At 30.7% G+C, this 17,624-nt stretch overlaps 1 protein-coding gene across 1 annotated transcript in view; it reads right to left on the bottom strand.

The window, feature by feature from the left end:
* LOC133547805 (rac GTPase-activating protein 1-like) overlaps window positions 1-17,194 on the bottom strand; it is a 46,567-nt gene extending 29,373 nt beyond the window's left edge. Inside the window, exon 1 of the mRNA XM_061893320.1 lies at window positions 16,949-17,194. The gene's annotated coding sequence lies outside the window, so the exon portion shown is untranslated. The remainder of the gene's footprint in view (window positions 1-16,948) is intronic.
* Window positions 17,195-17,624: the final 430 nt, after the last annotated feature.

Here is a 17,624-nt window from a genome sequence, read left to right as displayed (position 1 = left end):
TTAAAGTTTGATTGACGTGTTTAATTGTAATTTGGACAAAGTCACGTTTAAAGTTTGATTGACGTGTTTAATTGTAATTTGGACAAAGTCACGTTTAAAGTTTGATTGACGTGTTTAATTGTAATTTGGACAAACTCACGTTTAAAGTTTGATTGACGTGTTTAATTGTAATTTGGACAAAGTCACGTTTAAAGTTTGATTGACGTGTTTAATTGTAATTTGGACAAACTCACGTTTAGAAGGAAACAAGTTTGATTGACGTGTTTAATTGTAATTTGGACAAAGTCACGTTTAAAGTTTGATTGACGTGTTTAATTGTAATTTGGACAAAGTCACGTTTAAAGTTTGATTGACGTGTTTAATTGTAATTTGGACAAAGTCACGTTTAAAGTTTGATTGACGTGTTTAATTGTAATTTGGACAAAGTCACGTTTAAAGTTTGATTGACGTGTTTAATTGTAATTTGGACAAACTCACGTTTAGAAGGAAACAAGTTTGATTGACGTGTTTAATTGTAATTTGGACAAAGTCACGTTTAAAGTTTGATTGACGTGTTTAATTGTAATTTGGACAAAGTCACGTTTAAAGTTTGATTGACGTGTTTAATTGTAATTTGGACAAAGTCACGTTTAAAGTTTGATTGACGTGTTTAATTGTAATTTGGACAAAGTCACGTTTAAAGTTTGATTGACGTGTTTGATTGTAATTTGGACAAAGTCACGTTTAAAGTTTGATTGACGTGTTTGATTGTAATTTGGACAAAGTCACGTTTAAAGTTTGATTGACGTGTTTGATTGTAATTTGGACAAAGTCACGTTTAAAGTTTGATTGACGTGTTTAATTGTAATTTGGACAAAGTCACGTTTAAAGTTTGATTGACGTGTTTGATTGTAATTTGGACAAAGTCACGTTTAAAGTTTGATTGACGTGTTTGATTGTAATTTGGACAAAGTCACGTTTAAAGTTTGATTGACGTGTTTAATTGTAATTTGGACAAAGTCACGTTTAAAGTTTGATTGACGTGTTTAATTGTAATTTGGACAAACTCACGTTTAGAAGGAAACAAGTTTGATTGACGTGTTTAATTGTAATTTGGACAAAGTCACGTTTAAAGTTTGATTGACGTGTTTAATTGTAATTTGGACAAAGTCACGTTTAAAGTTTGATTGACGTGTTTAATTGTAATTTGGACAAAGTCACGTTTAAAGTTTGATTGACGTGTTTAATTGTAATTTGGACAAAGTCACGTTTAAAGTTTGATTGACGTGTTTAATTGTAATTTGGACAAACTCACGTTTAGAAGGAAACAAGTTTGATTGACGTGTTTAATTGTAATTTGGACAAAGTCACGTTTAAAGTTTGATTGACGTGTTTAATTGTAATTTGGACAAACTCACGTTTAGAAGGAAACAAGTTTGATTGACGTGTTTAATTGTAATTTGGACAAAGTCACGTTTAAAGTTTGATTGACGTGTTTAATTGTAATTTGGACAAAGTCACGTTTAAAGTTTGATTGACGTGTTTAATTGTAATTTGGACAAAGTCACGTTTAAAGTTTGATTGACGTGTTTAATTGTAATTTGGACAAAGTCACGTTTAAAGTTTGATTGACGTGTTTAATTGTAATTTGGACAAACTCACGTTTAGAAGGAAACAAGTTTGATTGACGTGTTTAATTGTAATTTGGACAAAGTCACGTTTAAAGTTTGATTGACGTGTTTAATTGTAATTTGGACAAAGTCACGTTTAAAGTTTGATTGACGTGTTTAATTGTAATTTGGACAAACTCACGTTTAAAGTTTGATTGACGTGTTTAATTGTAATTTGGACAAAGTCACGTTTAAAGTTTGATTGACGTGTTTAATTGTAATTTGGACAAACTCACGTTTAGAAGGAAACAAGTTTGATTGACGTGTTTAATTGTAATTTGGACAAAGTCACGTTTAAAGTTTGATTGACGTGTTTAATTGTAATTTGGACAAAGTCACGTTTAAAGTTTGATTGACGTGTTTAATTGTAATTTGGACAAAGTCACGTTTAAAGTTTGATTGACGTGTTTAATTGTAATTTGGACAAAGTCACGTTTAAAGTTTGATTGACGTGTTTAATTGTAATTTGGACAAAGTCACGTTTAAAGTTTGATTGACGTGTTTAATTGTAATTTGGACAAACTCACGTTTAGAAGGAAACAAGTTTGATTGACGTGTTTAATTGTAATTTGGACAAAGTCACGTTTAAAGTTTGATTGACGTGTTTAATTGTAATTTGGACAAAGTCACGTTTAAAGTTTGATTGACGTGTTTAATTGTAATTTGGACAAAGTCACGTTTAAAGTTTGATTGACGTGTTTAATTGTAATTTGGACAAAGTCACGTTTAAAGTTTGATTGACGTGTTTAATTGTAATTTGGACAAAGTCACGTTTAAAGTTTGATTGACGTGTTTAATTGTAATTTGGACAAAGTCACGTTTAAAGTTTGATTGACGTGTTTGATTGTAATTTGGACAAAGTCACGTTTAAAGTTTGATTGACGTGTTTGATTGTAATTTGGACAAAGTCACGTTTAAAGTTTGATTGACGTGTTTAATTGTAATTTGGACAAAGTCACGTTTAAAGTTTGATTGACGTGTTTGATTGTAATTTGGACAAAGTCACGTTTAAAGTTTGATTGACGTGTTTGATTGTAATTTGGACAAAGTCACGTTTAAAGTTTGATTGACGTGTTTAATTGTAATTTGGACAAAGTCACGTTTAAAGTTTGATTGACGTGTTTAATTGTAATTTGGACAAAGTCACGTTTAAAGTTTGATTGACGTGTTTAATTGTAATTTGGACAAAGTCACGTTTAAAGTTTGATTGACGTGTTTAATTGTAATTTGGACAAAGTCACGTTTAAAGTTTGATTGACGTGTTTAATTGTAATTTGGACAAACTCACGTTTAGAAGGAAACAAGTTTGATTGACGTGTTTAATTGTAATTTGGACAAAGTCACGTTTAAAGTTTGATTGACGTGTTTAATTGTAATTTGGACAAAGTCACGTTTAAAGTTTGATTGACGTGTTTAATTGTAATTTGGACAAAGTCACGTTTAAAGTTTGATTGACGTGTTTAATTGTAATTTGGACAAAGTCACGTTTAAAGTTTGATTGACGTGTTTAATTGTAATTTGGACAAACTCACGTTTAGAAGGAAACAAGTTTGATTGACGTGTTTAATTGTAATTTGGACAAAGTCACGTTTAAAGTTTGATTGACGTGTTTAATTGTAATTTGGACAAAGTCACGTTTAAAGTTTGATTGACGTGTTTAATTGTAATTTGGACAAACTCACGTTTAAAGTTTGATTGACGTGTTTGATTGTAATTTGGACAAAGTCACGTTTAAAGTTTGATTGACGTGTTTGATTGTAATTTGGACAAAGTCACGTTTAAAGTTTGATTGACGTGTTTGATTGTAATTTGGACAAAGTCACGTTTAAAGTTTGATTGACGTGTTTAATTGTAATTTGGACAAAGTCACGTTTAAAGTTTGATTGACGTGTTTAATTGTAATTTGGACAAAGTCACGTTTAAAGTTTGATTGACGTGTTTAATTGTAATTTGGACAAACTCACGTTTAGAAGGAAACAAGTTTGATTGACGTGTTTAATTGTAATTTGGACAAAGTCACGTTTAAAGTTTGATTGACGTGTTTAATTGTAATTTGGACAAAGTCACGTTTAAAGTTTGATTGACGTGTTTAATTGTAATTTGGACAAAGTCACGTTTAAAGTTTGATTGACGTGTTTAATTGTAATTTGGACAAAGTCACGTTTAAAGTTTGATTGACGTGTTTAATTGTAATTTGGACAAACTCACGTTTAGAAGGAAACAAGTTTGATTGACGTGTTTAATTGTAATTTGGACAAAGTCACGTTTAAAGTTTGATTGACGTGTTTAATTGTAATTTGGACAAAGTCACGTTTAAAGTTTGATTGACGTGTTTAATTGTAATTTGGACAAACTCACGTTTAAAGTTTGATTGACGTGTTTGATTGTAATTTGGACAAAGTCACGTTTAAAGTTTGATTGACGTGTTTGATTGTAATTTGGACAAAGTCACGTTTAAAGTTTGATTGACGTGTTTGATTGTAATTTGGACAAAGTCACGTTTAAAGTTTGATTGACGTGTTTAATTGTAATTTGGACAAAGTCACGTTTAAAGTTTGATTGACGTGTTTGATTGTAATTTGGACAAAGTCACGTTTAAAGTTTGATTGACGTGTTTGATTGTAATTTGGACAAAGTCACGTTTAAAGTTTGATTGACGTGTTTAATTGTAATTTGGACAAAGTCACGTTTAAAGTTTGATTGACGTGTTTAATTGTAATTTGGACAAACTCACGTTTAAAGTTTGATTGACGTGTTTAATTGTAATTTGGACAAAGTCACGTTTAAAGTTTGATTGACGTGTTTAATTGTAATTTGGACAAAGTCACGTTTAAAGTTTGATTGACGTGTTTAATTGTAATTTGGACAAAGTCACGTTTAAAGTTTGATTGACGTGTTTAATTGTAATTTGGACAAAGTCACGTTTAAAGTTTGATTGACGTGTTTAATTGTAATTTGGACAAAGTCACGTTTAAAGTTTGATTGACGTGTTTAATTGTAATTTGGACAAAGTCACGTTTAAAGTTTGATTGACGTGTTTAATTGTAATTTGGACAAACTCACGTATAAAGTTTGATTGACGTGTTTAATTGTAATTTGGACAAAGTCACGTTTAAAGTTTGATTGACGTGTTTAATTGTAATTTGGACAAACTCACGTTTAAAGTTTGATTGACGTGTTTAATTGTAATTTGGACAAAGTCACGTTTAAAGTTTGATTGACGTGTTTAATTGTAATTTGGACAAAGTCACGTTTAAAGTTTGATTGACGTGTTTGATTGTAATTTGGACAAAGTCACGTTTAAAGTTTGATTGACGTGTTTAATTGTAATTTGGACAAAGTCACGTTTAAAGTTTGATTGACGTGTTTGATTGTAATTTGGACAAAGTCACGTTTAAAGTTTGATTGACGTGTTTAATTGTAATTTGGACAAAGTCACGTTTAAAGTTTGATTGACGTGTTTAATTGTAATTTGGACAAAGTCACGTTTAAAGTTTGATTGACGTGTTTGATTGTAATTTGGACAAAGTCACGTTTAAAGTTTGATTGACGTGTTTAATTGTAATTTGGACAAAGTCACGTTTAAAGTTTGATTGACGTGTTTGATTGTAATTTGGACAAAGTCACGTTTAAAGTTTGATTGACGTGTTTAATTGTAATTTGGACAAAGTCACGTTTAAAGTTTGATTGACGTGTTTGATTGTAATTTGGACAAAGTCACGTTTAAAGTTTGATTGACGTGTTTAATTGTAATTTGGACAAAGTCACGTTTAAAGTTTGATTGACGTGTTTAATTGTAATTTGGACAAAGTCACGTTTAAAGTTTGATTGACGTGTTTAATTGTAATTTGGACAAAGTCACGTTTAAAGTTTGATTGACGTGTTTAATTGTAATTTGGACAAAGTCACGTTTAAAGTTTGATTGACGTGTTTAATTGTAATTTGGACAAAGTCACGTTTAAAGTTTGATTGACGTGTTTAATTGTAATTTGGACAAAGTCACGTTTAAAGTTTGATTGACGTGTTTAATTGTAATTTGGACAAAGTCACGTTTAAAGTTTGATTGACGTGTTTAATTGTAATTTGGACAAAGTCACGTTTAAAGTTTGATTGACGTGTTTAATTGTAATTTGGACAAAGTCACGTTTAAAGTTTGATTGACGTGTTTGATTGTAATTTGGACAAACTCACGTTTAAAGTTTGATTGACGTGTTTAATTGTAATTTGGACAAAGTCACGTTTAAAGTTTGATTGACGTGTTTAATTGTAATTTGGACAAAGTCACGTTTAAAGTTTGATTGACGTGTTTAATTGTAATTTGGACAAAGTCACGTTTAAAGTTTGATTGACGTGTTTAATTGTAATTTGGACAAACTCACGTTTAAAGTTTGATTGACGTGTTTAATTGTAATTTGGACAAAGTCACATTTAAAGTTTGATTGACGTGTTTAATTGTAATTTGGACAAACTCACGTTTAAAGTTTGATTGACGTGTTTAATTGTAATTTGGACAAAGTCACGTTTAAAGTTTGATTGACGTGTTTAATTGTAATTTGGACAAAGTCACGTTTAAAGTTTGATTGACGTGTTTAATTGTAATTTGGACAAACTCACGTATAAAGTTTGATTGACGTGTTTAATTGTAATTTGGACAAAGTCACGTTTAAAGTTTGATTGACGTGTTTAATTGTAATTTGGACAAACTCACGTTTAAAGTTTGATTGACGTGTTTAATTGTAATTTGGACAAACTCACGTTTAAAGTTTGATTGACGTGTTTAATTGTAATTTGGACAAACTCACGTTTAAAGTTTGATTGACGTGTTTAATTGTAATTTGGACAAAGTCACGTTTAAAGTTTGATTGACGTGTTTAATTGTAATTTGGACAAAGTCACGTTTAAAGTTTGATTGACGTGTTTAATTGTAATTTGGACAAACTCACGTTTAAAGTTTGATTGACGTGTTTAATTGTAATTTGGACAAAGTCACGTTTAAAGTTTGATTGACGTGTTTAATTGTAATTTGGACAAAGTCACGTTTAAAGTTTGATTGACGTGTTTAATTGTAATTTGGACAAACTCACGTTTAGAAGGAAACAAGTTTGATTGACGTGTTTAATTGTAATTTGGACAAACTCACGTTTAAAGTTTGATTGACGTGTTTAATTGTAATTTGGACAAAGTCACGTTTAAAGTTTGATTGACGTGTTTAATTGTAATTTGGACAAAGTCACGTTTAAAGTTTGATTGACGTGTTTAATTGTAATTTGGACAAACTCACGTTTAAAGTTTGATTGACGTGTTTAATTGTAATTTGGACAAAGTCACGTTTAAAGTTTGATTGACGTGTTTAATTGTAATTTGGACAAAGTCACGTTTAAAGTTTGATTGACGTGTTTAATTGTAATTTGGACAAACTCACGTTTAGAAGGAAACAAGTTTGATTGACGTGTTTAATTGTAATTTGGACAAAGTCACGTTTAAAGTTTGATTGACGTGTTTAATTGTAATTTGGACAAACTCACGTTTAAAGTTTGATTGACGTGTTTAATTGTAATTTGGACAAAGTCACATTTAAAGTTTGATTGACGTGTTTAATTGTAATTTGGACAAAGTCACGTTTAAAGTTTGATTGACGTGTTTAATTGTAATTTGGACAAACTCACGTTTAAAGTTTGATTGACGTGTTTACTTGTAATTTGGACAAAGTCACGTTTAAAGTTTGATTGACGTGTTTAATTGTAATTTGGACAAAGTCACGTTTAAAGTTTGATTGACGTGTTTAATTGTAATTTGGACAAAGTCACGTTTAAAGTTTGATTGACGTGTTTACTTGTAATTTGGACAAAGTCACGTTTAAAGTTTGATTGACGTGTTTGATTGTAATTTGGACAAAGTCAAGTTTAAAGTTTGATTGACGTGTTTAATTGTAATTTGGACAAAGTCACGTTTAAAGTTTGATTGACGTGTTTACTTGTAATTTGGACAAAGTCACGTTTAAAGTTTGATTGACGTGTTTGATTGTAATTTGGACAAAGTCACGTTTAAAGTTTGATTGACGTGTTTGATTGTAATTTGGACAAAGTCACGTTTAAAGTTTGATTGACGTGTTTAATTGTAATTTGGACAAAGTCACGTTTAAAGTTTGATTGACGTGTTTGATTGTAATTTGGACAAAGTCAAGTTTAAAGTTTGATTGACGTGTTTAATTGTAATTTGGACAAACTCAAGTTTTAAGTTTGATTGACGTGTTTAATTGTAATTTGGACAAAGTCACGTTTAAAGTTTGATTGACGTGTTTAATTGTAATTTGGACAAAGTCACGTTTAAAGTTTGATTGACGTGTTTAATTGTAATTTGGACAAACTCACGTTTAAAGTTTGATTGACGTGTTTAATTGTAATTTGGACAAAGTCACGTTTAAAGTTTGATTGACGTGTTTAATTGTAATTTGGACAAAGTCACGTTTAAAGTTTGATTGACGTGTTTACTTGTAATTTGGACAAAGTCACGTTTAAAGTTTGATTGACGTGTTTAATTGTAATTTGGACAAACTCACGTTTAAAGTTTGATTGACGTGTTTAATTGTAATTTGGACAAAGTCACGTTTAGAAGGAAACAAGTTTGATGGACGTGTTTAATTGTAATTTGGACAAAGTCACGTTTAAAGTTTGATTGACGTGTTTAATTGTAATTTGGACAAACTCACGTTTAAAGTTTGATTGACGTGTTTAATTGTAATTTGGACAAAGTCACGTTTAAAGTTTGATTGACGTGTTTAATTGTAATTTGGACAAAGTCACGTTTAAAGTTTGATTGACGTGTTTAATTGTAATTTGGACAAACTCACGTTTAAAGTTTGATTGACGTGTTTAATTGTAATTTGGACAAAGTCACATTTAAAGTTTGATTGACGTGTTTAATTGTAATTTGGACAAACTCACGTTTAAAGTTTGATTGACGTGTTTAATTGTAATTTGGACAAAGTCACGTTTAAAGTTTGATTGACGTGTTTAATTGTAATTTGGACAAAGTCACGTTTAAAGTTTGATTGACGTGTTTAATTGTAATTTGGACAAACTCACGTATAAAGTTTGATTGACGTGTTTAATTGTAATTTGGACAAAGTCACGTTTAAAGTTTGATTGACGTGTTTAATTGTAATTTGGACAAACTCACGTTTAAAGTTTGATTGACGTGTTTAATTGTAATTTGGACAAACTCACGTTTAAAGTTTGATTGACGTGTTTAATTGTAATTTGGACAAACTCACGTTTAAAGTTTGATTGACGTGTTTAATTGTAATTTGGACAAAGTCACGTTTAAAGTTTGATTGGCGTGTTTAATTGTAATTTGGACAAAGTCACGTTTAAAGTTTGATTGACGTGTTTAATTGTAATTTGGACAAACTCACGTTTAAAGTTTGATTGACGTGTTTAATTGTAATTTGGACAAAGTCACGTTTAAAGTTTGATTGACGTGTTTAATTGTAATTTGGACAAAGTCACGTTTAAAGTTTGATTGACGTGTTTAATTGTAATTTGGACAAACTCACGTTTAGAAGGAAACAAGTTTGATTGACGTGTTTAATTGTAATTTGGACAAACTCACGTTTAAAGTTTGATTGACGTGTTTAATTGTAATTTGGACAAAGTCACGTTTAAAGTTTGATTGACGTGTTTAATTGTAATTTGGACAAAGTCACGTTTAAAGTTTGATTGACGTGTTTAATTGTAATTTGGACAAACTCACGTTTAAAGTTTGATTGACGTGTTTAATTGTAATTTGGACAAAGTCACGTTTAAAGTTTGATTGACGTGTTTAATTGTAATTTGGACAAAGTCACGTTTAAAGTTTGATTGACGTGTTTAATTGTAATTTGGACAAACTCACGTTTAAAGTTTGATTGACGTGTTTAATTGTAATTTGGACAAAGTCACATTTAAAGTTTGATTGACGTGTTTAATTGTAATTTGGACAAAGTCACGTTTAAAGTTTGATTGACGTGTTTAATTGTAATTTGGACAAACTCACGTTTAAAGTTTGATTGACGTGTTTACTTGTAATTTGGACAAAGTCACGTTTAAAGTTTGATTGACGTGTTTAATTGTAATTTGGACAAAGTCACGTTTAAAGTTTGATTGACGTGTTTAATTGTAATTTGGACAAAGTCACGTTTAAAGTTTGATTGACGTGTTTACTTGTAATTTGGACAAAGTCACGTTTAAAGTTTGATTGACGTGTTTGATTGTAATTTGGACAAAGTCAAGTTTAAAGTTTGATTGACGTGTTTAATTGTAATTTGGACAAAGTCACGTTTAAAGTTTGATTGACGTGTTTACTTGTAATTTGGACAAAGTCACGTTTAAAGTTTGATTGACGTGTTTGATTGTAATTTGGACAAAGTCACGTTTAAAGTTTGATTGACGTGTTTGATTGTAATTTGGACAAAGTCACGTTTAAAGTTTGATTGACGTGTTTAATTGTAATTTGGACAAAGTCACGTTTAAAGTTTGATTGACGTGTTTGATTGTAATTTGGACAAAGTCAAGTTTAAAGTTTGATTGACGTGTTTAATTGTAATTTGGACAAACTCAAGTTTTAAGTTTGATTGACGTGTTTAATTGTAATTTGGACAAAGTCACGTTTAAAGTTTGATTGACGTGTTTAATTGTAATTTGGACAAAGTCACGTTTAAAGTTTGATTGACGTGTTTAATTGTAATTTGGACAAACTCACGTTTAGAAGGAAACAAGTTTGATTGACGTGTTTAATTGTAATTTGGACAAAGTCACGTTTAAAGTTTGATTGACGTGTTTAATTGTAATTTGGACAAAGTCACGTTTAAAGTTTGATTGACGTGTTTACTTGTAATTTGGACAAAGTCACGTTTAAAGTTTGATTGACGTGTTTAATTGTAATTTGGACAAACTCACGTTTAAAGTTTGATTGACGTGTTTAATTGTAATTTGGACAAAGTCACGTTTAGAAGGAAACAAGTTTGATGGACGTGTTTAATTGTAATTTGGACAAAGTCACGTTTAAAGTTTGATTGACGTGTTTAATTGTAATTTGGACAAACTCACGTTTAAAGTTTGATTGACGTGTTTAATTGTAATTTGGACAAAGTCACGTTTAAAGTTTGATTGACGTGTTTGATTGTAATTTGGACAAAGTCACGTTTAAAGTTTGATTGACGTGTTTAATTGTAATTTGGACAAAGTCACGTTTAAAGTTTGATTGACGTGTTTAATTGTAATTTGGACAAAGTCACGTTTAAAGTTTGATTGACGTGTTTGATTGTAATTTGGACAAACTCACGTTTAAAGTTTGATTGACGTGTTTAATTGTAATTTGGACAAAGTCACGTTTAAAGTTTGATTGACGTGTTTAATTGTAATTTGGACAAAGTCACGTTTAAAGTTTGATTGACGTGTTTAATTGTAATTTGGACAAAGTCACGTTTAAAGTTTGATTGACGTGTTTAATTGTAATTTGGACAAACTCACGTATAAAGTTTGATTGACGTGTTTAATTGTAATTTGGACAAAGTCACGTTTAAAGTTTGATTGACGTGTTTACTTGTAATTTGGACAAAGTCACGTTTAAAGTTTGATTGACGTGTTTAATTGTAATTTGGACAAAGTCACGTTTAAAGTTTGATTGACGTGTTTACTTGTAATTTGGACAAAGTCACGTTTAAAGTTTGATTGACGTGTTTAATTGTAATTTGGACAAACTCACGTTTAAAGTTTGATTGACGTGTTTACTTGTAATTTGGACAAAGTCACGTTTAAAGTTTGATTGACGTGTTTAATTGTAATTTGGACAAAGTCACGTTTAAAGTTTGATTGACGTGTTTAATTGTAATTTGGACAAAGTCACGTTTAAAGTTTGATTGACGTGTTTGATTGTAATTTGGACAAAGTCAAGTTTAAAGTTTGATTGACGTGTTTAATTGTAATTTGGACAAACTCACGTTTAAAGTTTGATTGACGTGTTTAATTGTAATTTGGACAAAGTCACGTTTAAAGTTTGATTGACGTGTTTAATTGTAATTTGGACAAAGTCACGTTTAAAGTTTGATTGACGTGTTTACTTGTAATTTGGACAAAGTCACGTTTAAAGTTTGATTGACGTGTTTAATTGTAATTTGGACAAACTCACGTTTAAAGTTTGATTGACGTGTTTAATTGTAATTTGGACAAAGTCACGTTTAGAAGGAAACAAGTTTGATGGACGTGTTTAATTGTAATTTGGACAAAGTCACGTTTAAAGTTTGATTGACGTGTTTAATTGTAATTTGGACAAACTCACGTTTAAAGTTTGATTGACGTGTTTAATTGTAATTTGGACAAAGTCACGTTTAAAGTTTGATTGACGTGTTTGATTGTAATTTGGACAAAGTCACGTTTAAAGTTTGATTGACGTGTTTAATTGTAATTTGGACAAAGTCACGTTTAAAGTTTGATTGACGTGTTTAATTGTAATTTGGACAAAGTCACGTTTAAAGTTTGATTGACGTGTTTGATTGTAATTTGGACAAACTCACGTTTAAAGTTTGATTGACGTGTTTAATTGTAATTTGGACAAAGTCACGTTTAAAGTTTGATTGACGTGTTTAATTGTAATTTGGACAAAGTCACGTTTAAAGTTTGATTGACGTGTTTAATTGTAATTTGGACAAAGTCACGTTTAAAGTTTGATTGACGTGTTTAATTGTAATTTGGACAAACTCACGTATAAAGTTTGATTGACGTGTTTAATTGTAATTTGGACAAAGTCACGTTTAAAGTTTGATTGACGTGTTTAATTGTAATTTGGACAAAGTCACGTTTGAAATTTGATTGACGTGTTTAATTGTAATTTGGACAAACTCACGTATAAAGTTTGATTGACGTGTTTAATTGTAATTTGGACAAAGTCACGTTTAAAGTTTGATTGACGTGTTTAATTGTAATTTGGACAAACTCACGTTTAAAGTTTGATTGACGTGTTTAATTGTAATTTGGACAAACTCACGTTTAAAGTTTGATTGACGTGTTTAATTGTAATTTGGACAAACTCACGTTTAAAGTTTGATTGACGTGTTTAATTGTAATTTGGACAAAGTCACGTTTAAAGTTTGATTGACGTGTTTAATTGTAATTTGGACAAAGTCACGTTTAAAGTTTGATTGACGTGTTTAATTGTAATTTGGACAAACTCACGTTTAAAGTTTGATTGACGTGTTTAATTGTAATTTGGACAAAGTCACGTTTAAAGTTTGATTGACGTGTTTAATTGTAATTTGGACAAAGTCACGTTTAAAGTTTGATTGACGTGTTTAATTGTAATTTGGACAAAGTCACGTTTAAAGTTTGATTGACGTGTTTACTTGTAATTTGGACAAAGTCACGTTTAAAGTTTGATTGACGTGTTTGATTGTAATTTGGACAAAGTCACGTTTAAAGTTTGATTGACGTGTTTAATTGTAATTTGGACAAACTCACGTTTAAAGTTTGATTGACGTGTTTAATTGTAATTTGGACAAAGTCACGTTTAAAGTTTGATTGACGTGTTTAATTGTAATTTGGACAAAGTCACGTTTAAAGTTTGATTGACGTGTTTAATTGTAATTTGGACAAAGTCACGTTTAAAGTTTGATTGACGTGTTTGATTGTAATTTGGACAAAGTCACGTTTAAAGTTTGATTGACGTGTTTAATTGTAATTTGGACAAAGTCACGTTTAAAGTTTGATTGACGTGTTTAATTGTAATTTGGACAAAGTCACGTTTAAAGTTTGATTGACGTGTTTAATTGTAATTTGGACAAAGTCACGTTTGAAATTTGATTGACGTGTTTAATTGTAATTTGGACAAAGTCACGTATAAAGTTTGATTGACGTGTTTAATTGTAATTTGGACAAAGTCACGTTTAAAGTTTGATTGACGTGTTTAATTGTAATTTGGACAAAGTCACGTTTAAAGTTTGATTGACGTGTTTAATTGTAATTTGGACAAAGTCACGTTTAAAGTTTGATTGACGTGTTTAATTGTAATTTGGACAAAGTCACGTTTAAAGTTTGATTGACGTGTTTAATTGTAATTTGGACAAAGTCACGTTTAAAGTTTGATTGACGTGTTTAATTGTAATTTGGACAAACTCACGTTTAAAGTTTGATTGACGTGTTTAATTGTAATTTGGACAAAGTCACGTTTAAAGTTTGATTGACGTGTTTAATTGTAATTTGGACAAACTCACGTTTAAAGTTTGATTGACGTGTTTAATTGTAATTTGGACAAAGTCACGTTTAAAGTTTGATTGACGTGTTTAATTGTAATTTGGACAAAGTCACGTTTAAAGTTTGATTGACGTGTTTAATTGTAATTTGGACAAAGTCACGTTTAAAGTTTGATTGACGTGTTTAATTGTAATTTGGACAAACTCACGTTTAAAGTTTGATTGACGTGTTTAATTGTAATTTGGACAAAGTCACGTTTAAAGTTTGATTGACGTGTTTAATTGTAATTTGGACAAAGTCACGTTTAAAGTTTGATTGACGTGTTTAATTGTAATTTGGACAAAGTCACGTTTAAAGTTTGATTGACGTGTTTAATTGTAATTTGGACAAAGTCACGTTTAAAGTTTGATTGACGTGTTTAATTGTAATTTGGACAAAGTCACGTTTAAAGTTTGATTGACGTGTTTAATTGTAATTTGGACAAACTCACGTTTAAAGTTTGATTGACGTGTTTAATTGTAATTTGGACAAAGTCACGTTTAAAGTTTGATTGACGTGTTTAATTGTAATTTGGACAAACTCACGTTTAAAGTTTGATTGACGTGTTTAATTGTAATTTGGACAAAGTCACGTTTAAAGTTTGATTGACGTGTTTAATTGTAATTTGGACAAAGTCACGTTTAAAGTTTGATTGACGTGTTTAATTGTAATTTGGACAAAGTCACGTTTAAAGTTTGATTGACGTGTTTAATTGTAATTTGGACAAACTCACGTTTAAAGTTTGATTGACGTGTTTAATTGTAATTTGGACAAACTCACGTTTAAAGTTTGATTGACGTGTTTAATTGTAATTTGGACAAAGTCACGTTTAAAGTTTGATTGACGTGTTTAATTGTAATTTGGACAAAGTCACGTTTAAAGTTTGATTGACGTGTTTGATTGTAATTTGGACAAACTCACGTTTAAAGTTTGATTGACGTGTTTAATTGTAATTTGGACAAACTCACGTTTAAAGTTTGATTGACGTGTTTGATTGTAATTTGGACAAACTCACGTTTAAAGTTTGATTGACGTGTTTAATTGTAATTTGGAAAAACTCACGTTTAAAGTTTGATTGACGTGTTTAATTGTAATTTGGACAAACTCACGTTTAAAGTTTGATTGACGTGTTTAATTGTAATTTGGACAAAGTCACGTTTAAAGTTTGATTGACGTGTTTAATTGTAATTTGGAAAAACTCACGTTTAAAGTTTGATTGACGTGTTTAATTGTAATTTGGACAAAGTCACGTTTAAAGTTTGATTGACGTGTTTAATTGTAATTTGGACAAAGTCACGTTTAAAGTTTGATTGACGTGTTTAATTGTAATTTGGACAAAGTCACGTTTAAAGTTTGATTGACGTGTTTAATTGTAATTTGGACAAAGTCACGTTTGAAATTTGATTGACGTGTTTAATTGTAATTTGGACAAAGTCACGTATAAAGTTTGATTGACGTGTTTAATTGTAATTTGGACAAAGTCACGTTTAAAGTTTGATTGACGTGTTTAATTGTAATTTGGACAAAGTCACGTTTAAAGTTTGATTGACGTGTTTAATTGTAATTTGGACAAAGTCACGTTTAAAGTTTGATTGACGTGTTTAATTGTAATTTGGACAAAGTCACGTTTAAAGTTTGATTGACGTGTTTAATTGTAATTTGGACAAAGTCACGTTTAAAGTTTGATTGACGTGTTTAATTGTAATTTGGACAAACTCACGTTTAAAGTTTGATTGACGTGTTTAATTGTAATTTGGACAAAGTCACGTTTAAAGTTTGATTGACGTGTTTAATTGTAATTTGGACAAACTCACGTTTAAAGTTTGATTGACGTGTTTAATTGTAATTTGGACAAAGTCACGTTTAAAGTTTGATTGACGTGTTTAATTGTAATTTGGACAAAGTCACGTTTAAAGTTTGATTGACGTGTTTAATTGTAATTTGGACAAAGTCACGTTTAAAGTTTGATTGACGTGTTTAATTGTAATTTGGACAAACTCACGTTTAAAGTTTGATTGACGTGTTTAATTGTAATTTGGACAAAGTCACGTTTAAAGTTTGATTGACGTGTTTAATTGTAATTTGGACAAAGTCACGTTTAAAGTTTGATTGACGTGTTTAATTGTAATTTGGACAAAGTCACGTTTAAAGTTTGATTGACGTGTTTAATTGTAATTTGGACAAAGTCACGTTTAAAGTTTGATTGACGTGTTTAATTGTAATTTGGACAAAGTCACGTTTAAAGTTTGATTGACGTGTTTAATTGTAATTTGGACAAACTCACGTTTAAAGTTTGATTGACGTGTTTAATTGTAATTTGGACAAAGTCACGTTTAAAGTTTGATTGACGTGTTTAATTGTAATTTGGACAAACTCACGTTTAAAGTTTGATTGACGTGTTTAATTGTAATTTGGACAAAGTCACGTTTAAAGTTTGATTGACGTGTTTAATTGTAATTTGGACAAAGTCACGTTTAAAGTTTGATTGACGTGTTTAATTGTAATTTGGACAAAGTCACGTTTAAAGTTTGATTGACGTGTTTAATTGTAATTTGGACAAACTCACGTTTAAAGTTTGATTGACGTGTTTAATTGTAATTTGGACAAACTCACGTTTAAAGTTTGATTGACGTGTTTAATTGTAATTTGGACAAAGTCACGTTTAAAGTTTGATTGACGTGTTTAATTGTAATTTGGACAAAGTCACGTTTAAAGTTTGATTGACGTGTTTGATTGTAATTTGGACAAACTCACGTTTAAAGTTTGATTGACGTGTTTAATTGTAATTTGGACAAACTCACGTTTAAAGTTTGATTGACGTGTTTGATTGTAATTTGGACAAACTCACGTTTAAAGTTTGATTGACGTGTTTAATTGTAATTTGGAAAAACTCACGTTTAAAGTTTGATTGACGTGTTTAATTGTAATTTGGACAAACTCACGTTTAAAGTTTGATTGACGTGTTTAATTGTAATTTGGACAAAGTCACGTTTAAAGTTTGATTGACGTGTTTAATTGTAATTTGGACAAACTCACGTTTAAAGTTTAATTCCTCACTCGTGCCTCGTCTTCTGCTGTATTGATGCCAGTGACGTCATCACCATGCGGCCAAATAAAGAATGCAGACAGAATTGGACTTTGTTTCCTGTCAATGAAAAACAACAGAGAAGTGCACATGAATCAATTAGAAATGGTTTTACTGTGTTTGACTGAATCCAATAATTCGTGTAAAAATGTGTTTTAACGTCCTCGAATGCTTTAACGTCACGTCGGGCGCTGGTCGTCAGAAAGAAAGTGGAAACTGACCTGGGATCAGACTTTGCTGGTCGTCAATAAAATAAAATGGAAACTGACCTGGGATCAGACTTTGCTGGTCGTCAATAAAAGAAAGTGGAAACTGACCTGGGATCAGACTTTGCTGGTCGTCAATAAAATAAAGTGGAAACTGACCTGGGATCAGACTTTGCTGGTCGTCAATAAACGAAAGTGGAAACTGACCTGGGATCAGACTTTGCTGGTCGTCAATAAAATAAAATGGAAACTGACCTGGGATCAGACTTTGCTGGTCGTCAATAAAAGAAAGTGGAAACTGACCTGGGATCAGACTTTGCTGGTCGTCAATAAAATAAAGTGGAAACTGACCTGGGATCAGACTTTGCTGGTCGTCAATAAAATAAAGTGGAAACTGACCTGGGATCAGACTTTGCTGGAG

Source organism: Nerophis ophidion, unplaced genomic scaffold, assembly GCF_033978795.1.
Source record: "Nerophis ophidion isolate RoL-2023_Sa unplaced genomic scaffold, RoL_Noph_v1.0 HiC_scaffold_185, whole genome shotgun sequence".
In the NCBI taxonomy this organism is placed as follows: domain Eukaryota; kingdom Metazoa; phylum Chordata; class Actinopteri; order Syngnathiformes; family Syngnathidae; genus Nerophis; species Nerophis ophidion.
The sequence above is the reverse complement of the archived record's forward strand: the minus strand, read 5'-3'. Positions and strand labels throughout refer to the sequence as shown.